This window comes from Ambystoma mexicanum, chromosome 13 (genome assembly GCF_040938575.1).
Source record: "Ambystoma mexicanum isolate Mex_15411 chromosome 13, UKY_AmexF1_1, whole genome shotgun sequence".
Classification (NCBI taxonomy): Eukaryota; Metazoa; Chordata; class Amphibia; order Caudata; family Ambystomatidae; genus Ambystoma; species Ambystoma mexicanum.
Window position 1 is genome coordinate 523,721,365 of NC_090938.1, and position 24,384 is coordinate 523,745,748.

General features: G+C 45.6%; 1 protein-coding gene across 5 annotated transcripts in view; it reads left to right on the forward strand.

The window, feature by feature from the left end:
- Positions 1-24,384, forward strand: part of LOC138521417 (spermatogenesis-associated protein 21-like) — a 1,690,677-nt gene that overhangs the window by 1,462,433 nt on the left and 203,860 nt on the right. The gene's annotated exons all lie outside the window — the stretch shown is intronic.

Below are 24,384 nucleotides of genomic sequence, written 5' to 3' on the forward strand. Positions count from 1 at the left end.
ATTGAAAGCAGAGCCAAGGATGTCTTGGATGACATGAGGGGCAATCGATTCCACGTCTGCAGTATGCACTTCTCTGAAGATATGTACGAGCAATCACAGTACACCTAAAAGCGTTGCCGCAGACTACTTCGAAAACTACTGCCCAATGCCGTTCCCCCTCAATTTCAGCACTGACCCAGGTGAGTAGTGGACGCTACATTTTTAAATGTATTTGACCATTTTCTATGTTTGCATGTATAATAAGTCTTTGAAGTGAACACTCATATGGAAATAGTCAGTGGGCAGGTACAATAAATAAAGTGTTTCAATTTTTGGGGAATAATTCCATTGATATTTCATTGCATGTCTTTCCTTCTTGACACAATCTTCTTTGGTTTGTACATTGTAACTTTAGATTACTTTGTGAGATACTCAAATAGCTCTAAGCATTGGGAGCCTTACCAAACACACACTCCCATTGTGTCTTTATTAAATCATGTAATCTTTTTTTGTAAATTACCATGCCTGTCTTTACATAGACCGCACAGATGGAAGTACAGACTGTTAGCATGGAGGAAACAACAGACAGGTCCAACATCCTAATGGTGAGACTTCTTTTTTTGTTTTTGATGTGTTATAAGTTATAATACCAATGTACATTTTTTAACAAACAATGTTCTAACTATATGCATCGATTAAAGGACCAGGATGCTACATCGACCACTATTCCGGAGCCACAGCGACCTCACTCACCTTTCGAATACATTTTTTAGAATAATCCTTCACATGCGACTACACAAAATATGTATTTGTTCAAGTTCCAACCAAAAACGTATTGATTATTGTTATGTATAATGTTAACTGTTAGGCTTCTTTGTCTTTAAAGTCCTTTTCAATGTAATTTTTGGGGATTTTGCTTTTAGATCTTATTTCAATTACCATTACATAGGCAGAGCCTCGAACTTCGATAATGTACTATTCTTCTACTGCGAACAGTACGGAGGATGAGGTAATAGAAGTGAAAATGTAGTACTTTATACTAATGGTTATAGGTTAACAATATGTTTTTTTAAATTTAAAGTAGCATTTTTTGTGTTGGTTTGCAATACTGTCAGCAAATTGCAAAGCATTACATCAACCTTGCTGGATTTATCACAGAAACACATGCAACAATGAAAGTAAACCTTCAGAAAAATGTACTATGTCACTTAATAACATAAACGCTTTCACCATATTAATTGTTTGTTTTAGTTCGGAAACTTTAGCTGATAAGCGAAAAATTGAATAGGTGAAACAATATAACATTACAAGGTGTTAAAGGGGACACCATTAAATCAATATGTTTTCCAGGGTGAACTCGAACCAACTCCCTGTAACATCTCTGAAGGTTATCATGTACAGTTTTCATATATGTATTTTAAAAATGTTACACATACCCACATTGTTCAACTCCACGTTATTATTAATTTAGTTTCGTTAAACTCACTAACGTGCAGATCAAGGGTAGCTGTGTAAACCACCATAACTCATTTTCATAGTCTGCTCAACCTATACTTGGAAAAGTGCCTGCTGGAAATGTACTTTGTTCATCTGCATTGTTTTGCGGATCAACGTTCAGGACAACTCTCGGACGTGGATGTTGGCGAGCCGAGCCGTGCTGAGTGACTCCGTGGCGAGATAGCCAGAGTGTGCTGTGGAAAACATAGGGGTGCTTGTGTGCAGGGATTCTGCACCATCCCTTTTTTTTTTTTTTTTTTTTTTTTTGTGGCCCCCTTTTCCACCTAGTGCTGTGGCTCGGCGAGAAGTGAGTGAGGCTGGCCGCCTTGAGTCGGAGGAAGTAGAGGCGGTCCCCCGATACCGGATTTGCTGCTTGGACTGCTCACGAGCGGCTTAGTGCCTGAGGGAGGCTCCCAGGTTGGTTGTCGATTCTGTAAGTAAAAGCCTCCAGCGCCAAAGCCTGGGTGCCGTGTAACGCAACATTGCTGTTGCTATTGGTGAATTGACCGCTTAATAGCGACTGTGCATCGCGAGCGGCGAAGGTGCGCTGTGATTGCTGGTGAATCTGGCTATCAATTAGTGGAGGCGCTTTGAATCGACTTCTGGTGCATTTCCATCAAGCTCTTGGGAGAATGTTTGGGTGAACCCAGTGTTGGTGGTGTTAATGTGAGAATTGGATACTTCTCTAACTGTGGCTTGCTGCCTCCATTGATCTCAGCAACTGTGGTGACCAGCCTGATTGTAATAAATTCGAGCACATTGGGCGCACCAGTGACTATTGTCATCTTAATCTTTTGTGACCTTCTCCCTATATACTTTAAACTTAGTTTGACGTTGGATTCGGGAGTTTTCCATTAACCCCGTAATTAAATTAATTTAGACTGTTGGCTCTTGAACAGAGCGGATGGCTCCCCCTAAAAAATCTGCTACATCCAAATATAATTTAAGGAAGAAACAACAGGAACCAGCTATGATGCCCATAATGGAAGAATCCAAAAGTAAGAGGAATAAAAGCAAGAAGGCTATCCCCATAGATCAAGGAAAGATTACAGGCTTTTTTCCTTTAAACATACCAGCTGAAATTAATTCAACTGCCCTTGAGACACCTTTGGAACCAGCGATCAATACTTCTCATTTGGGCAGCTCGATTAATTATGAAGACATTGACAATAATTCCCTATTGGATTTATGTTTAAACATACAGAGGGGTATGACTCCTCAGACAGTAGGCCCCACGGAGAATACTGATCTTTCTGTGACAGAGAGCCAGGCCAAAGTCAGTGATAAAATATTCCACCAAGTTGGGTCACTGGAGAGACTATCTACATCACCCAATCTACTCATCGATACATCCTCGGATAGGGAAGCAGAGAAAGCTAGTAGGAATTACCCGGACTCGCCAGAAATTGCCGAAATACAAGCCTCTGTGGCATCCCTGCAGTTTGCACTAAAAATACTATTGCAGATGTCGGGCCGCATATTGTCAAATACAAATACACTGATGAGTGCCAATGAGCAGAGACGGAATCTGACTGAAGAGGCGGATGGCAACTTATCTGAAGCCATCTTAATAGCAAATGAATTGCATGAACACCAACTCCCTGATTCCAATATCGTCATATCAGCAAACATACCATCCACTTGCAAGCAGCATAAGGTGGCTAAGCAAGTAACTGGTGGGGTTAGATCAAGCAGCCATGGGTCTCCCACATCAGTGACGGATAAGCCTACCCATCGCTCCAAAAAAGCAAAAAAAAGAGCCGCTCGGGCGAAGAAACGAAAGGCTGCAGGAAATGGTTGTTTAACGAGTTGGCTGATTGCAGAGAACGTAGAAGCCCCTGTTGGGGCAATGGAACTTGAAAATTCTATTACTGAGACCATACCTGATGATGATGTGATCACAGAGAAGGCGCCTAAATTAGCGAGTGACCATGGTAGTCCCCATAATTCAGTTTTTTTTTGATACAGATATTATAAAAGAGAACGATGTAGCATGGGGAAATCGTACTTGCATTATCAAAAATCTATATCAAACTGACGAAGGTGCCTGGCTCTCACGTTCCGAATTTTTGAAGAGATTGTTCGCTGTTCCTCAATTGAGAGTTTTGCAATCAGAAGACTTTCAATTTCTTGAGCCCTTGTCAGGATCATATCCTAAGGTTTCAGCCCTGCACTGTAAATTCATATCTACTGCTCAATTATTAAGGACATACAAAAAAGAACTGAAAACAGTAGATATTGAGGTTGATGCTGAACTGAAATATAATGAGTCCCGTTGCCCAAAGACTGCAAATGTAACAGACAGCCTAGCAAATGCCTGTCCCAATCTGCAAATTGGAAAAAAGATGGACAAGATCGAGATCCAATCTGTTTTGAAATGGTTGACGGAGGCCTTGTCGAAGGTTGAACACGACCATTGAAAATTATCGTTGGCATCATGGAATTGCAGGGGTTTTTCCCATCTCTTAAATGAAGCGGGTTCAATTGCTCAACTATCTCGTTACAACTGCATTTGTCTACAAGAAACATTTGCAATGAACCCCTTATTTTTGGATGGTTACAAGGGATACCAGGTTTTTGCTAAACGAGGTGATAGGGGACGGCCCTTTGGGGGGCTATGGATCGGTGTAGCTAATTGGCTTGGGTCGACGAGGATTGATGGGAGGCAAGATGATCAAATGGTGGCTGTTGAGATAGTATATAAAGACAGGAAGCCTATTGAAAAGTATCTGGTTGTGTGCTTATATAATCCACCGGGGGCAGCGTGTCGAGAGTCCCTACAGGAAGCGTTACATGAGCTATTGGCCAGTTGGGCAACTATTGAAGGGAATGTAGATATCTGTGTAGTTGGAGATTTCAACACCCATATGGTAGGGGGAGAATGGAAAACGGCCAACCCAAAGCTGTTTGAAAAATGTGTTATGGAACATAACAAAATAGAGGGGGAAGGTCTAGAATGGGAGCACTTTTTTTATAACTGGGATTTTGTGATGGTAAACGGCCGCACTAAAAGTGATCATCCTGGCAGACATACATGGAGTAATGGTTCCGTGAGCAGTACCCTAGATTATATTTTTGTTTCACCTAGTATGATCCTACTAGTGGATGATATGATAGTAATACCAAACAGTTGGAGTGACCACGCTATTATGGCATGTTCATTTGACATCCCTGAAGCTCATACTCAATTGAGTACTATAGGCGACCTAAAAGTTAATCACGCCGGGACATGCATTCGATGGTCAGATAAGAATGTGCTACGTGCTGTTGAAGCCATACATAAAAATAGCTACCCCAATCTGGAAGAATTTAAGATGATGTCCATTGATGGAGTCGAGAATTGGATTTACCGATTCTCTGACAAGTATGCTATTACTCCGGCTAGAACTATGATTAGCGAACAAGAAAAATTGCCCATTTACGATAGATTCATCCGCGATGCTAAAAGAACATTGAGGGCTGAATTAAGAAGAGCTAAGATCTCTAGCACAACTTGGGACAATTATAAAACTATTTCTAAGAAATTAAAGAATAGATACAGGACCATTATCAAGGCAAAAAGAAGTTCCGATAGAAATAAATCCTGGCAAAGGTTAGTGCAGACTATCTGCTCTCGCAAAACTCGAAGCATTTGGGCACTTCTTAACGAAGCCAGAGGGAATAAAATTCGGCAAACAGTTAACCCTATTTCCAGTGATGAATGGACCAGGTTCTTGAAAATTCGTAATCTAGTGCTTAGTAATGAGGAGACTATTCCACTGGGCAATATTCCAACTGAGCCCACGATAGATATCTCCTACGATCCCATCTTTTCTACAATTAAATCACTGAAATCTTCCAGGGCACCCGGACCAAACGGGCTGGCCAATGTCGTAATTAAGAGCAATCCGGACTTCTGGGCCACCCTATTGAACATATTGTTTTCGAAGATTTTGAGGGAAGGGAAAGTCCCGTGCTCTTGGCAATCAGCCATTTTAATACCTATATATAAAAAAGGTAATCGAATGGACCCTAACAATTATAGATTACTTTCTATGCTGGATAGTACAAGTAAAATTTTCGCCTCTCTCTTATTGAAAAAACTTCAGCTTTGGGTTGATCGGGCCAATATCCTATGTAAGTTCCAATGTGGCTTTAGGCAAGATTATTCTACTTCCCATAATCTTTTGGTTATGGATTATATGCGTACTAGAGCCTTACAAAGTGGACAACCACCCCTATATGCACTATACATAGACTTTAAAGCAGCTTTTGATTCTATTCCCCGAGAAAAACTTTGGCTGAAGCTACAAAAACTCGGTTGCCCAGATGACCTATTATACTACCTTCGATTGTTACACCAGAATACCAAGGCGAAATTAAAATTAGACCACGGAGGCCATATGTCGAATGAAGTTGAACAGAATAGAGGGGTTAAACAGGGATGTGTGACTGCCCCCCTAGTATTTAACTTATACGTACATGACATCCCTGCTATTATAGCCCTGGTAAAGAACTGCCCTCCCAGTATTGGCAAAACCCCCTGCTCTGTGCTGGCATATGCTGACGATTTGGTGATCTTTGACCACACAATTAGTGGCTTACGTCGATCAGCCACAGCCCTCTGGGATTACTCTGAACAAAATGGGCTCACTATCAATGTCGAGAAAACACATGTGATGAGATACACAAGTAAGAGATCTGCTCGTGTCTCGCTCCGCATCGATAGTGTTGTAATCACCTATGTCCCGGAATATAAATATCTAGGGATAGAATTCGAACCCAGAGGTGACTATTATATATGCAAACGCAATCGAAAAATAAGAGCAGCACAAATTACGGCTCTATTTAAAAGTTTTACAACTAAACAGGGCGGTTTTACCTTATGGGGTACACGGCATCTCTATATACAAGTATTAGTGCCCATGATGATATACGGCCTGGAATCCCTGACTAAGATGGACTTAAATTGGTTACAAATCATTGAGGGAACATTTTGGAGAAAGATATTGGGACTTCCGGCATGTATCCCTATGTCTCTGTTAAGACTAGAGCTGGGGCTAATATCATTAAAAGCACAGATACTAAGGAAGAGAGCCGGGATTTACCTAAAAATGATGAACGATACGGGCAATGCTCTATTAACGACATTTGCCCTGCGTAATAATGAAGATCGTACCATTAGTGAATTCAAAAAACAAATGGAACAATTGCTTAGTGAAATCTGTTGGAAACAACGTGAAGGGATTTATACGGAGGCTATGCAGTCTTGTATGGGGAGACGGGTAGAGCTCTGGGACTGGCTTGAGAACTATGAACATCTTCGCAAATTAAAAAGGTATAAATTTGTGCAAAACAGATTATTTACGTTTAAGAAACCACAGAAATATTTGATGATATGTCCGTCCCATAGGCTCAGGAGGTTTATATTATTATTGAGAATAGAATACCTCCCTACAATGATGACTACGGGTGTAATAGATAAGACACCCAGAGAACAACGCTACTGCCGTCTTTGTAAGAACCAGGAATTCCCCGAGACAGCCAAGCACGTCCTCACTGAATGCCAGGTTATGAATGATGATATAAAATTGCACTTGGGAAAGTTTGTGCATAATCAGGAAACCATAGGGAAGATGCTGTTTTGGAACTACTGTGTTAACACCAATAGTATGCGTTTGCTAACTGCATTATATTCTATCTGGCTAAGAGTGGAAGACAAATTGGGCATATCTATATGAGGAAAGCTAGTCTTCGGCTAGACCCGGGTTCCATAGGAAATTGAGTCAGTGTCAAGGAGGCCAGACCGCGCAATTTAAAGTGTTATGTTTATTGGATTAGAAAGAATAGTATGTGTATCTTACACTGTTAATAACATAAGAGATAATGAATGATATATTTGAATATAACTATACTGTATTGACTTATATGTAGGGTTTTTAAATTCTTTTTATACTGTTTTGGACAATGTTCTTCTTTTTAATTGCATTGTACTGTATATTTTAGATTGTATGCTATCAAAATGTATATGTGTAAAGTTTATTATTTAAACTAAAACACATTGGCCCTCATTACGACCCTTGCGGAATTCGGAAAACGATGGCGGAAATGCAATACCGCCATCGAATAGCGCTCGGTGCGACTATGACCCGTCACCGCAAAGTACGAAGCCATTAGCGACACCGTAGTGAACGCCAACGCTAACTGCACCAAGCACGCGCGCGCGCGCCATGCCAAACCGTAAATACCACCATGGCGCAAGGGTACGCTAATTCCGACCCTAGCGGACATGTACCTAACGCCATCAAGCATGGCGGAATGTACCATTCCGCCATGGTGAGAAGTACGGCATCGCGAATCAACCGTAAACGGCCCCACTGAGTGCCTGTACACCGCTCCCTGGCCACAAAGTACAACTCCCCGTAGGTGCAATGAAGTCACAATGCAACCATTGAAATGTACAAGTCACCCATGCATGCCAACGAACAAAAGAAACACAACAGGGGCCAATGGGAGCTGCAGGGCACAGATGGCACGAATACAGAAGCCATCCCAATGGACATGACCACAGTCCCCCACCAAGAAACGCACGCAAACACAGGCACCTGTGACCAGCAATATTCCGAGAATCACATCATTCCACCAGTCCACCTGGCTGACCGGCATCTGTTACACAAAACCCAATCCCCCGCCCCTGAGCATGACAACATTCAAACTGTCATATTGGCAGCCCCCATCCCTGACCTCACGGGCTTCGTAGGCAAACGCGCCCAGTACAGTACCACGCAACTAAACTCCGAAGCTGGAACCCAATGCAGATCTCCTCACAATACATCGCCCCCCAAATAGGCATATGCCACTTCACTTGCAAAGAAGAATGCTACACGGGCCAAATCAGAATAGAAATTTAATGCACATCAAAATCACCAAGCCCATACAGCCATCAGGCCATGAACTCCAAAACACTTTTCACCATTGTGGGCTGCATCCGCAAGAAATGACCAGCCACTACTTGTGTGACGCCCTGTTCCCTCATGGTACACAGAGCCACATTCACGTACGAAAAGGCAACATGGAAGCGCACAGAACCGCAGGGCCGTCCCAATGGGGAGGCACTAGTCCAGCTGAAAGGCCGAAATGTTGCTCCGAGCCACCAGTACTGCGTAAGGGCATGTGGCCCATTGGCGATCGTCCCATAAGATCGTAATGCTGCTCCACTGATTAACACGAAGCAGCAGGTGTCGGGAGTAAAAACCATCTGCAGGAGTGGCATACAGATGGCAGTGGCAAAAGGGGAGGAGATACCTGTCAACCAAAAGAAAAGAAAAAGAACAGAATGGCCATCAGAACTACATTCGAACAACTCACTTCAATGATCACACTAAATCCACAGCCATATGCATGCTAGCCCACTCCAAAGGATCATCACCACCCCAAAACCACTTGCGACTCATAACCATCTATATCGAGGTGCAAACACCATCACAAACGAGTGTACCTGTGCATGCGTCTGTCAAAACAGAATCCATCAGATGGGAATGTTAACGTGCATGGACACAAGTGTCTGAGGGCGCGTCGAGACAGGGAGGGCTCAACAAGGCCAGATAGACGATGGTCCCACTATGGCAGCCCTGCATCACATAGCGTAGGGGAGGCGGATAGATCCCAAGAAGCCCTGTACATGGCAAACTCTGTATCAAATCACCTGCCCATGCATCCATTCATCATTCCCTCATCCCGGGATTAAAACGCCTGAATATTTACTCACATAACATTAGAAATATCCATTGAGTCTGTGCGTTATGCAGCCTGCAAAATCCACAGTGCCCCAGCCCGTAATTCCAGTGTAGTGAAGTAACATGTATTTGGGAACGTCCGGCCTCATCGCCCACGTCGCTATTGCGCATCCCAACTATTCATATCAATCATTGCATCCTCGCCATGGCCCCTGTCTCAAGGACATTGAACAATAGTACGTTATATTTGCAGTCAGACCTGTGGGCATTTCCTCGCCGCTAGCTGAAAACCGAAAGCGCCGCCCTTCGAATTCCTCATTTGCAACATCACGTCGAAGAGGCATCTGTGGCCGTTTGAAATCACTAATTATTCCATCGAGTGCGGCTGTGTGTGAAAATGGCAACTGCCTTAACCCACAAATGGGACGCCCCGCCCGTCGTTGCAACTCGGTACAGTGATGCATGAGGGCCCACCGTTACTCGAGTACTACGTTCCACTGACCCTTCACAAGTCTGTTCGCGACTGCACAGATAGTATGTGAAACAATGGGACCACAGCAGAATGAACATATCAACCAATCTTACACGGCCATCGGGTACAAATACATGATTGCAATAGCAAGATGCCATTCCCCGAATTGCAGCGTTGTGCGCGGGACGTGCTCGGCCAAAGGGGAGAGCAGTTTGCACAGGTGGAATGAATCACCACAGGTGGAGGCCATACAGCCTGAAAACACATAAATTGCACAGCCAGTCTCCTCCCACAACCACACCGAAATGCTACCGGCAGGACTCGCGATGTTGGCCCTGGGGGACCTGATAGCACTGCAAGTACTCCAACTCCAAGAAGAAGACGAACACCAACTACAACCGGCCGCACGGAGGAGACGCAGGAGGAGGAGGAGGCCAAGGCAGGGCCAGCAAGGGCCGCCAGCACAGCCACTACCACCACGCAGGCAGCCCGCAATCCCACGCCTCCGAGCACATCCGTTCAACCTCACTGATGAGCAGATCCACACCCTCTACCGTCTGGACCGGGACACCATAGCCGCCATTGTGGACATGACACAGGCTGACCTTGTCAGCATGATAGATAGCCCAACCGCCATCCCACCCCTACTGAAGGTGGTGTCTGTACTCCACTTCCTGGCCACAGGCACCTACCAGCACACAGTCGGACAGTTGCATGGCATTTCTCAGCCACTGTTCTCACGGACACTATTGCAAGTGCTCGATGCCCTCCTGCAGCACGCAGACGACTACATCTCTCTACCACGCTCGGAGCAGGAAATTACCAACACAAAAGTGGGATTCCATGCACTTGCCGGCATACCGGGTTGCATTGGTGCCATCGACTGCACCCATGTGGAATTGGTCGTCCCACATGCCATGGAGGCCCAGTACCGCAACCGAAAACAATTTCATTCTCTGAATGTACAAATGGTGTGTGACTCCAACAGAATCATTACACATTGTTGTGCCAGATTCCCTGGATCAACCCATGATTCTATGGTCTTGAGGAACTCTACAATACCACGCTACATGGAGCGACACGCAGGGAACAGATCCTGGCTACTCGGTGAGTCTCATTACATGCATGATAATGTGGGCTATGTGATTCGGCAATGACCTGGCAGGAAGGGGGGGGGGTGTGCGTACGTAGCAATGGCATTCCACATCATACGTTTCTCGTCCACATACAGGTGATGCTGAATATCCACTGAAGAGATGGCTCCTCACACCAGTCCGGAACCCACGGGACCAGCATGAGGAGGACTACAACCATGCCCACTCACGTACCCGTGTAGTCATTGAACAGGCATTCGGCCTACTGAAGGGTCGTTTCCGCTGCCTCAGCAGGTCTGGCGGGGCACTCCTGTACCGCCATGAGAAGGTTGCAAAGATGGTGATGGCATGTGTCATGCTCCACAACATGTGCGTACGTAGAAATGTGCCCATGCCCCCTGACGCAGAACTGCAAGCACCTGATGATGGTCATGATGAGGGTGGGGATGTGGCAGCACCTCATGGATTCTGCGAGGCACCGGAGGGCCGTGACATTCGTCAGCATCTCATTGATGTATGCTTCTAGCACTCACGCCTGGTGGCTGATACATGGACACGGGACTCGTGGCACTGTGTGTGTCTGGGACATGCACAATATGGACTGTACGCCTATGATGGCCTAGTACACAAAGATCAATGTCCACACATCTCATTGGTTGATCGTGCACTTTTTATGGCATATGTGATATCATGTTGTACACCCTATCGACCCGCCACCCAAGTGAGCCCAACACACCCCCTCCACCCTCCTACCTCCCCCCCGAACACCAGTGTCCAAAGATGCTCATTGTCAGTGGCCAGTCGCTATTGCAAGCCCCCTCTGCGGGTATCAGGGGCACCCCTGCCTGTGGAGCGCAGGTTCCTCCCAGATCTACGTTGGGGGCTGCCCTGGACGGAACTTGCAACGGATGATGTCTCTGCCTGCTCACGTCCATGCATGTCCCTAAGGGTTTGCGAGAGCTCAGTGAGCACACGGCGCACTGCGGCAAGTTCGGCACATACGTCCTTGGACGTCGCATGCAGTTCCCCCCTCAGGCTCTCGGTGCATCTCTCCATTTGGACTCCCAGGCTCTCGGTGCTACTCTCCTTTTGTGCCCTTAGTGTCTCTGTACCTCTCTCCATTTCTGCCCTAAGTGTCTCAGTTGATGTTTCTATGTCTGCCTTAGTGCCCCCACATTCATCGGCATGGTCCTTGAGGAGCGTGGCCAGTTGCTGCTGTTGCACGATTAACTGGTTGAGGGACTGTTGCCTCTGCTGGGCCATGGCCATTTGCGGGGGTGTCACAGAGGGGCTGTTGTCCTCATGTTGCCTTGCCACAGGGCTTGTGGGGGATGGCCAGTCGTCGTCTTGTGGGTGCCCCTGCGTGGTATCCTCATGTTGTACGGGATGGGACAGACAGGGGGATTAGGACAGGTCATGGATGGATCTGACTTCGACATCCCCGTCTTCTGTGTCGGAGCATGCTGCCATCAATGGGGTGTCACCTATGGTGCTGCTGCCACCAGAGGCAGTGCCTTCTGTGGCATCTGTTGGGGGGACCTGTGGTGGTGGTGTTGTGGGCATGCTGGCTGCTGGGGTGCCTGTTGATGTTCCCTCCTCTGTGCTGCCACCTGATTTGTGCTGCTGCCGTGTCTTGATGCGTGCAGCTGAGGTGGAGGGTCTTTGGCCGTTGGTCTTGGCCCTCTTTGCAGGTGTGCTGGTAGGGGTGTCCTGAAGCTCGTCGTTTGGATCGGACCCTGTGGTGGAGTAAAGGAGGGCGAGGGTTATTGATGGGTCTGTGGGAATTGGAATGGCATTGTATCACATGCATTGGGGTGGTGCCTGAGGGTGATTTGGGTCGGGGCCTTGGAGGTGCTTTCATTTGTGTGTGGAGTGAGGGTGCAGTTGTTTGGCAGCCTGCAGTTAGGGTGTGCCTGCTGCACGTGTAGTGCGTGTTTTAGGGGTTTTTAATTATTTATGTATTTATTGTGGGTTTTAACGTGCGCTATCAGGCCGATGTGTGTGGATGTTCTCCTGGACATGTGTTTCTGTTGCACTATGTGGACGCATGGTACTTCACATGGATGGACTTTGTGGATTTGGCATTGTTTTATTTGGCCCACCTACCTGAATCTTCGGATGTCTGCACTCCTTTCTCCATCCCTCCGACTCCCTCTATGCTCTCCATTCCGATGGTGGAGGCACAGATTTCTTCCCAGGGGGTCAACTTGATGGGTGATTCAGGACCTCCCCCGGTGGCTGTGGCAATGTTGCGGTTGGCAGAGAGTATGCTGCGGACGCGTATCCCCACCGCACTTACCCGCTGTGCCACCAGAGCCCATATGGCCTTCTTGTTTGCAAGTGCCGTCCTGGTCATTTGCGTGCAGAAGATAAGGGCAGCATTCTCCTGGAGGGTCTCTGTTAGCACGGTGAGTTCCTCACGGGAGAAGTGGACCTGCCGCTTGCGGTCGCACGCTTTCTTCGCTACTTTTCCCATTTTTCTTGGTTTCGCTAGGGTGGATGACGGGTTGGGGTGTGTTTCAGGGTAGTGATTTTAGTGGTTGTGTGGTTTTAGTGGTTTTATAGGTGTACGGCGGGATGTTTCCCGTTCCGGGCCCATGTTTTAACTTCCGTTTCCGTATATTTCCGGTCACCGTACTTTCCGGTAGGCGCACACTGCGGTGTCCGCTGTGATGGGTGGCACTTCTTGTTCTAAGGTTAGTGCTTTAGAGTCCATTGATCTTATTTATTTTTGATTAAGTAAAATAGCAAGAATTGACTTGAGTACATAGTGAATATACTCTAATCGAATTATTTGTATCTTTATTCCCAGAATAGAATAATAATTCCTGATATCTTTACCTGAAGAAGGGCGCGACAGCCCGAAACGTGTAGTAACAGATAGGAGATGCCAATCTGAGAGTCCTCAGTACAGCATGAACAGTCACAACAATCCCTATCGAGATATTTGGATCAATAATACTCACATAACTTGTACTATGATGTTATTTTGAATTTAATGTTAATAATGTTGCCTTAAATTGATGTACATTTGGAAAAAAACAATAATGGAACAGTGTTGAATTACTGAGTAGTCACACCATCCACAATTGCAAAGAATTGTTTAGATTATGAAATTGGAAGCATTGTAATGTCAGTAATTACTTTGTGTAATCTTTCATTAGAAACTGAAATCGCATTTGGTTGTACACTTAGCATTCAAAATATATAACTTTTTACAAAACAACTGCCTGGTATGGTGTAAATTTAAGGATACCTGACAATTGTATTGTTGAAAGTGTGCCCTTGTTTGCACCTCGTTGTGTTTTGAGGCATCTGTCCTCACACTCGTTACCTGATCTGGTAGCACAGATCTCACAAGGAACACCTGAAAGTCAATGATATAACCTATCGAACTGTGTATTACTCTAATTACTCTATTAGCATGAGGAAAGTGAGTGCACCTCTACAATCTGCTACCTTTAGACTCACCCAATTCTGCCACACTGGAGATTTAGAGGTGTTCTATGTGCCTAAAGTACAGGCCTAAAAGGTTACATTTCAGCATAGACAGTATGTAGACCAGAACAAGACTGGCTGTACTTGCACACAATGAGAACATTGGAAGGGAACAAGCAAAAACTACAGGAATGTTTGGTATGCCATATTACAACAAAGAGTATACTAGAAGAAGCAAACAGTGGGTGGCAAAGCCAATCTACCAGCAGATAGATTTTGAATTGATGAAAGATCTTACAGTGAATGTGCTGGCCACTCAAACGCATGGAATTACCAGATTTTGTTTCTAGGGCCCACGCTGTGCCGTGTAATATTGCAAAAGAGGTTTGCCCTCCCAAACTTGAACTTGTGGAAAGGTTGAATTTGAGATTCAAATGATGTGTGGCTCTCTTTACAATGTTTAACAAAGGCAGTTTCAAGCTTCTGCACAGTGCCTGCAAGAAGTTTTCAATGTACAAATAATGTAATAGTATGTGACTTGAGATGTAATTGATAAAAAACATGTGCTTTTTAATGAATTACTGTTTGTGAGGTAAATGATTTATTTTTCAACAATAAATGTCGCTATGATTATTTCAAGTGTTTCACTTGAATGTTCTCTGTCTCAATGCCAGCAAGACTGAAATCCTTTCAATTAGGATTGCTGTTCAATCTTTCCTCAATTAACTCTGGCCAACCTCCCTGGGCTCTCCTCCCTCCCCTTCCACTCAAGCCAGAAACCTTGGAGTCATGTTCGACTCCACCCTCTCCTTCTTTCCTCACATCACAGATGTCTCTAAGAAGCCCCACTACCAGTTGCGCCTCCTCATAGTTATTCTTCCTTTTCTCACTTTCCCCCAGAAGCTCACTGTCTCTAGAGCCCTAGTTCTCTGTAGGCTGGACTATTGCAATAGCCTCTTTATATAAATCTTCCTGCCTCTACTGACTGCAAGACTTGTCCTTGGCTTCAAGCCAAGGGATCGCATCTCTAAAGCCCTGAACTATCTCCAATTGCTCCCAGTGGCTACAAGGATCAATATCAAGACCCTCTGCATTGCCCAGAAGGCATTGTGGGGCTGGTGACAACACTACAACAAGTTATCTCTTCCTAAGTACTTTCCTTCTTGAGCCTGCTGCTCATCCACCGCCAAGTCTGAGATGCTTCTCTAGGCAGAGAGTGCGGTGTAGATCTCTCTCCTCGGCTGGTGCCTCCCTCTGGAACAGCCACCCTGCCTCTCTCAAATTTGAGCACGACCACCTCAGGTTTTGGAAGCAACTGAAGACCTTCCTTTACGCTTCTGCTTTCTCTCTCTCTGTCAATTTGGGCAGATCTCAACTGAGTCTCTGAATCGCTTTCACTGGTCGAGATGTCCGAGGGAGAGAATTCAGCGATGGTTTCCTCTGGTGTTCCCTTCTTCTTCTTGAAGAGCTGGGGTCTGTTCCGGGAACTCGCCACCGTTGTCTGATGAAGTACACCCCGCCAAAAAACGTGAAGTCTCCCCAGCGCAGCCCAGGTTCTGTGGGAAAAAGCCAATGGCGGAAAAAAAAACAGTTGTAAATGATGGTCAGATGAATGGTATTCCCAGACAGTATGGATGACACTCCTTAGTGTTTTCAAAGGAGAAGACTGAGGAGTTAAGCAGTAAGCCAGCACAGATGAATCCGCCAAAAGAGTGTAGAGGAAGAATAAACCAGGAGGAAAAGGAACTACAAAGTCATGGTGTAGTAGGCAACACATGAGTGTTTAGCAGCAAGATAGTATAGAGCCTGGATGGTATGAAATGAGCCAGAACTCTAGAATGAGTAACAATGAAAAGATAAGATCAGGTGAAAATAAGATAGCTACTTTCTCCAGAAATAACTGAAAGCTAAGGGGCTCAGGGCCCTTAAAGAAGCCAGAAATAAATAGGAACCGGAGAGAGAGAGAAAGAGAGAGAGAGAGAGAGAGAGAGAGAGAGTTGGCAAAATGGGCGGCAAGAACGTAAGAAGGCACTGGGCCAAGCACAGCTGGGTGGTGGGAAACCAAGCCTCAGTGCGAAATGCCAGAGATGGCTGAAAAACAGGAAGGCACCAAAGGGAAAGGGCAAAAGACGCCTAAGAGGTGCAAGAAGCAACAGAAAGACAGGAATAGGCAGATAACGCGGCTGCGAGCACCGGAAGAAAACAGAAAGCAGAAAAGTGCAGCGGCGAACGCCGGCAGAAAACAGAAGAAAAGGGAAAGCTAGGAAATGAAACCCAAACAGGCCCGGGTAGACTAGGAAACAATGAAAGGTAGGAACGAACTTGGAGTGAGGTAGTGAGGTACGTGAGGCGAACCGGGCAAGCGTGAAGCAATGGAACTAAAGTTTCAAAGCGCAGGGGGGGGCGTGGCTAGGAGACAGATAAGGCTGCTAGAACGTAAAGACTAGACAGCAATGGGAAAAAGCATGGCAGCACATTAAATGGTGGCTCCTCCGCCGACTCTACATCTTCCATGCCGGGCCACTGATGACACTTGCTCTTCCCTGCTGATGGTCTCGTTCTGCTGTGCTAACTGGTTACCTGGCCACCCTCTGAACCTTATCACCAGTGCTGTGGAATGAGGGTGCCCCCATGGAGCTCAAGGGCACAGGCCGTTAAGATTGGGACCTGCCCACGGGGTACGGAGGGGGGAAGGGCATGAAGAAAGGTGACCATAAGGCATGCCACCCCCCTGCCCAGAGCTGCTGGAGCAGACTTGCAGAAAGAACACTCTGTCCTAGGTGTATCTAGACTCTGCATTTGCAGACCCAACTTCTCGTTTGCCCGGTTTACCACCCACCCCTGGAAAAGGTACATTTGGGCAAGCACATTACAACGGTCATTGTATGAAAGTCGTGGAAAAGAAGGGCAGGAAAGGTGTCATGGGCCTGGAAGGGAATTGCCATCAGTCACAAGAGTGCTCACCAGCCAATTTACTGGTCCGAAACACACAGACCTGGGAGCTCACCCTGGGGAAACCCTGTGAGCAAAGAAGGGAAACTTCCATTTCCTGGCTCAAGTGCCCAAAAGTGCTGAACTAAGAAAGCACTGCACACCTGTTGTTGGGAAATACCCATAATACCAAGTTATGTTTTTACTAGTATTATGTTTAATAAAAAGCCACAGCCTTTTTATTGCCAACACAAAACAAGTTTCTGCTTATTGTGTTATGTATTTACTGTATAGAATGCATGCCCCATAGTGCTAGCGGTTCCACAGCTTATGGGGACCAGGCTCCCTCATGACCAGCAGCCCCATGCACTGCCTCTGGGCCTACAGCACAGTATCGACTGTATCTGCAATCCCCAATGTCGCCTGCCTACTTGCACTTACTTAGAGCCAACCATCCCGGCGGCACTTGCTCAAGCTAGCATTTTGCACTCTTCCCTTCCCTCCCCCTGGCACTTCTCCTCTCCATCCACCTCGCACTTGCACAATCTCAATAACACAAGGCCTAGTAAAATTGTTTGTTCTATTCCCCTTTGTCTTCCCCTTCCTTGTCTTGTTGTGCCTAGAAACACCTGTGTAAAGCATTTAAATAATGGGCGAAGGAATATGTATAGCCAATGTGCATTATGAACATGCGCCGGTGGCCTTTGCACATTTCCATTTTATTGTGGAGGCCCACATGTGGATGCCAACCAGGAGCACCTGCATCAATGTAGAAATCAATATGATTGCGGGAATAGATCGGCACAGAAGCTATTAAGCCTCTACTGACATCTGCCTCCTTCTTGAAAACTTTGATCTCGACGTCCTCTCTCTCAACGAGACATGGTTCAATGACAGCTTTGTCACTGCTTTTGACTCCCTCCTCAATGATGTCTACAAGATCTTCTCCAAGCCTCTGACCAACTGATCTGGCGATGGAGTAGCACTGATCTCCCCAGAGGTGGTCCCTACCTCTCTCATACCCACCCAGCGCTATTCCTCCTTTGAAAGTCTTGTCTGCAAGATGGGTGTCTCTCCGACTCCCTCTCTCACCCTTGCCACTATGTGCATACCCCCTAGCCCTGTGTCTGTCTTTCTTTCTGAATGGGATGACTTCATACCCTCCCCTGTGACTTCTGCCTTCAAACTACTCCTTCTTGTTGACTTCAACATACACCTGGAATACACTGTTTGTGCCTGTACACTCTTCCATGATTCCTGTACCTCTCTCTCCCTCACTATTATCCCTTCAGGCACCAACCATTCTGCCGAAACAAACTATGTAGTGGGAACTGGTGCGCTGATACCGTTAAAATTGAAGTAAATATTATCATATGTGGTTTACTTGAAATATTTTGCTGTTTTTCATTACACTGATCGCCACTAATATTGTTCATTTTTGTGGCCTATGTTGCCAAAAACAAAACTGACTCGGGCGGGCTGTGAACGATAGATGAAGGGTCCCATTGTTATGTGTCCTTGAATCCACCGCATGAAGAATTTGAAGGACCAAATGTATCAAAAATCTCCACAAAGTAGTGATAACATTCACTATATTGAAAGCTTAGGTTGGTCCTCCATCACATCGGAAGAATGGAATCTCAAAACACAATGTAAGCAACATTTTAAACAATATTTATCAAAATGTGGATGTAAAGTGTGCTGTATGCTACATGATGAACGTTGTGGCGGATGAATGTGCAATTTGACACAAAGAATAGACATTGGGCACCCTTTCCGACTTCGGCGGTAGCCATGCCGGTAATTACTGGCATGGCTGTCGCCGGAGCCATGAAATTACCGGCACCCGGCAATGGGGATCTACAGGGAGATTCCAGCTCCCACGGATCCGGTAATTCCCTTTTGCCGGGTGCCGGTAATAATTACTCCCCATTCCCATTTGTCCCCATAGGGCTCAGCGGAAATGGGGAGGCCGGATACACCAGCACCATTCGTGAATGGTGCCGGTCCATCAGACATGGTCTGCTCGCGGGCAGGAGGGCACCCGCGAGTAGAACTCGTAATTTGCCAGTCTGAAAAGAACGGTGCCGGTAGCTTACCGGCACCATTGTTACCGGACCGGCAAACTTGTAATGAGGCCCATTGTGCGTGTTAATTGTAACTGAAATGTATAGCCAACATAAGAATGTACTGTGTATATTCAATTTTAAAGTGGGTACTGAAATATGTTTTTGCATTCTCGATTTTACATAGTTATCTGATCCTGATGTGTGCTTGTCATGGATACAGCCTACCGGCTGACGGCTTCTACAACAATATTTGGACAAAAATCACCAACTATGAATATATTATAACTATCATCTGGGACGATCACCAGACAACAATCTGTCCTTTCGCGGTTGCAGTAACAAGGAGCAACATGGCAGCCTATAGGTTATAGAAACGTGCGGATGTGAAAGCATTTATTTCAATTTTAAAGCAATGCAATGCAGCACCATGTGAGTAAATTACTTGTCGGCAGCGGTCGAAGTGTACGAAAAGAAGTAGTGGAGCTATGTTCCCTGCTGCCCTGCCCCCGCTTCCCACAAACCCCATCGCCACGACCCCTCCCACACACAATGCACCCCCCAAACACTTGAGCGTGCTGTTTAAAGGAACGTTCAGTGCAGTGCACTGAAAGTGCAAGTTTCAACTTCTTGCTTCACTTTTATTTTAAAAAGAAACCATTCCAGAACGGTTTCTTTTTAAAATAAAGGTATGGGAGCTGTAAAAGGTAATTTAAAAAAGTAGAGGAGCACCGCTCCAGACCGCTCCCGCTCACTTCCACCACTGCTTGTCGGTCATCGAACATAACTTTCTCTGGATAAGGAACAGCTTGGATTAATCGATCAATGATCGATCAATGATCGGATTCGGCATTAGAAGACCACAGTTCACAGTTGCACCAAAAATGAGAATGATGCAGAGTTCGCTATCTATGAACTGTGTTCGAAAAAGTTAACAAAGTTTTCGAAGACTTTATTATTTTCATCGTTGTGTCGAAATGAAAAATACTTGTTAGACTCCCGACTTGTTGTTTTCTTCAAAATAAAATGTTTCTATCAGTTTTGTAAAAAGAAACAAAAGTTTTGCATTTTTTGTGGATGTGTGTGTTTAAGTATCTGGTTCTGCATTAGATAACGTTATGACGTTGGTGATGACAGGGTACGTTTGGATATGCTGCCCATTAACGTCATTAGAATAGGTGGAGCTCATCCTGAGTGTCTAGTGATGTCAGCGTTAGGGGCGCGCGGTCCGAATCAGTGCCTCGAGGGTACTTGAACTTGGGGCGATAGATCAATGGATAAGAATAGCACAAGATGGTGGTACCTGAGCCGTTGTTTTCGCATGTTAAAGTGAGAAAAACTCTGGAAAGTTGCATTGGAAATGTATTTACGAACGATCGATGGATGCCCTGAAATGCATGCCCAATCAATTAGGCCAGTAACATGTCTGCATTAACTACTCTTTTAAGGAATCGTGAGCAATATATGAAACGATGTCTGTGGGTAGGCTGCATATTTTGAAGATGTTGGTTAAGGTAGTATTAGGTACTTTATTACTGGGTCTCTGCTCCCTGGTAGCTCATGCTCCACTAAAATGATTGATGCTGATGCTCCACTGTAAACGACTTTTAGTGATGTGTGAAACAGTCACTGTTGCTACTGTAGCGTGTTCAGAGTTCAAAGAATACAGGTGAAGAAATATAAGAGATATAGGACAGAGTCTCTAGCGTGCTCATCAGAGAATGCTGGAATCCCACTGTAAAGAGTTTGGAAAGGAGGGTACTGGGGAACCCTGTCGTTCTTGGTGCTTGGCGCTTATTGATTAAGTAAGATTCAGCATGCAATAATTAAAAACCACTGCATCACAGATACCGGTGGCATGACTTATCATTTCAATACGCTCCACGTGCCAGCCTACTGAATCTTAATCAATCCAGCGCCAGGAACGACAGTGTCCCCAATACCCCCCTTTCCAAATTATATCATACATAGGGCTATAGAGCGCCCTGAGCAACGCCTATGGGGAACCGTCAATCAGGCAGCCGGAAGAAACCATAAGCAAGAACACCAGATTAGCCTTGTGATCCATTGTTCTCTCTTGCTCCATCCACACTATACCTCACTGTAAAGAGTTGTAGGTGATGCATGATGAAACAGATTCTACTAGCACATTTGCCTGTTCCACTGAGAACTTGGGGCAAAATGATGAGGGGCTCATGTTTTATGAAAACGTAATTTGGCAGCGGGGATCCGTTCATTTATACTGTAATGTAAGTGGTACCCCCGCCAAATTTTAGCCATGTGCACTGTGGGGTGCAAATGGAAAGGGCAAAAGGCGGCTTACAGGCAGGGCTGCTTTTCCATTGAGCCGTAACTTGAATACAAGGTGTAAAAGTCTTGAGTAAAGGCTTTAACGCCTTGAATTCACACCATGGCTCATTTTCATTCATTTGTATGGCGGAGAGGAGGGTCCGAAGCCAACTTGTGTTTCCTCTGTTCCCTTCCACTCCGGCATACAAATGCTTCAGCATTTGTGCTGGCGTAGATTTTCATGTTGCCGCAAATGCTGGAGATCCCTATGGGGTCCACCTGCTTTAAGCCCAAGCATAAAGCAGGTGGGCCCCATAGGGTTCACTTGTACAAGCTTGGCAGGGAGCGTGTACAATTACAATAAAAAAACTAGTCATGGGTGCCCCTCTATGAGAACGAACATGGCATAAATGGCCTGTTCTATGGGATGGTACCGACTCTAGAGTCCGCAGCCACATTATAGCTCACTGTACCTTTCACAGATGGGAAATAACCATTTGCATATCAGTCTTTGTCCCGCACACATGAGCAGTTCATCACCGAAATGCTATGGCAATTCCCTTCTGAACAAGAGTACCAACAGCTACCCCATACCTTTTTTTGCAGCCTTGTTAGGCATCATCAGTGAGGTGGAGCTGTGCCTCTCTTCAGCAGATGCCTGCGAACTCTCAAAGTGGTTGCAAACCACCAAACAGGTTATCATGTCGTGTTCTTTTGAGAGAGGGGTGCCTGCTACCTTTTTAGCAATTACAATTAAACCCTCCCCAACATGCTCATGTTAGGGAGATTTTAATTGTGAGCACCACTTGCCATCCAAGTATGGGAAGCAGCGTCCACAATGCAAAGTAAATGCTCCCTGGCATGCCAGCATGCCAGGCAGTGTTTACTCACATTGCACTAAGTAGTGCAAATGTGAAGGGCAAAAGGCTGCACACCCTGCTTGTACGCTACCTTTTGCCCATTATGTTTGCATCATGCAATGCAAAGAACGTACATTTGGCGACAAGGAACCGTTTACCTTGCTGTGCAAACGCAGCGGCTCTCCACTGTCAAATTACTCATTTTAGGAACATGAGCCCCTCTATGTCATGAAGATGCTTTTCTGTGGTTGCTAGGGTCCCTGTCGGAAGACCTTTATGCAACCAGCGATGCAGACTTTCCATGTAGGGCTAAGGATGGAGTAAAGGTTTGTAATGAGGATCTGCTTGAGGATCCTGTCATGAGGATCCGCTTGAAGTCCAAAGCCAAGTGCAATTCCTGATATGACTCTGACCTAGCTATACTTAAACATAAGTGTAGGGCGGCTGAGAGGAAATGGAGGGCTTCTTGTTCATCCTCTGACAAACTGGCATGTCGCCTGCTCCAAAGGCAATACCGACTCTCTGTCATCACCGAGAAGAGAGTCCACATTCAAGCCTGTGTCGCTGCGGCATCTAACAACTCGGCCAAACACTTTAAAATCTGCAAGGAGCTGGCCAACCCTGCTACAGTCTCTTCCCCTCCTGTTGCCTCCCAGGCTCTTTGCAATGCCCTTGCCTCTCACTGTATCTCAAAAAACAGGACGTCCTGTCTACCCTTTCCTCCCCTGCTCCTCCTCTCCCCTCTTCATCTGTGCTTGCTGACCCTCCCTCAGCCACCCCTAGCCCCTTTCTCATCCTTTCCTCTTTTCTCTCTCGATAAGGTTGCTAGACAAGTCTGATCTATGAAAGCCTTGTCAAAATAGGTTCATCCCTGTTCCACTAAAACCATCAAGGACCACATTGACACCCTCGCTCCGGTCCTTGCTGACTTTTGCAACCACTCCTTTGCCTCAGGATCCTACCCCTCCCCTCTGAAGCACTCATTTGTGCATCCTCTTCTCAAGAAACCCACAGCTGATCCTTCCTGTCCAGCTAACTATCGCCCAATTTCCATTACTCCCTTTCTGGGCAAACTCCTGGAAAAGCTGGCCACCTCCCTATGCATACAAATATGGAGCATCTTACTTTCGCATGGATCATTTTTTGCTTTTTTCTGTGCTTCTTTGTTGTTTTCTTGTGGTATTTTCGTAAATTTCATTGAATTGCAATGGATCTTACCATCCCCTATGATCTGACCGATTATATATCAACTTATGGTATGTTTTTCAATTTTGCTTTCAATTCCTCTTATTTCATTTGTTACGTATATCATCACATGAGAACCTACTCTAATATGATTGTCCTAATGTTTTGTCCAATAACATGTTTGTGGTACACAACTATATGCTATTGTACATGTTGTTACTAATATCTAACAGCCTTGAGGATGACCAATTGGGTCGAAACACGTGTCGGCTGATCTAAGAATAAAATTAATTCGAAATTTGCTTTGACGATATATTCATCTGAAATATCATTTGATATTATCTCATCACTTCATTGGACTTGAAATCTTTAATTGGTAGAGCGTAGGTCACCCTCCCAATCTTTGACACAATTTGTTAAACAAATCCAAACTTTGTGGGAAGTTTGTTGGGACTTTGGGCAACCTGCATCCAACCCCGGCGAAAGAAATTGTACTATATCCTACATGTTGATAGTGGAGACAAGCGCATAACCAATAGATCGTTCCCACAACCCCCCATTTTTTCTACCTCCCAGCTTAACCTTCATTCTGATTCTGTTGGCTGTCTCCATGACCACCAGTCTGGCTTCAGAGCTGCCAGAAGCACGGAAACAGTTCTCTTGAACATCCGTGAAGATCTGCTCTCCAACCTTGACTCTAACATTCCCTCTGTCCTAATCCTACTCGATTTCTCTTCTGCCTTTGACACGGTCAACCATACCATCCTGCTCAACCATCTCCGTGATAACCTGGGCATCACCGATCAGGATCTGGCTTGGCTGACCTCTTTCCTCTCTGTTCGACCCTCCCAGGTCATA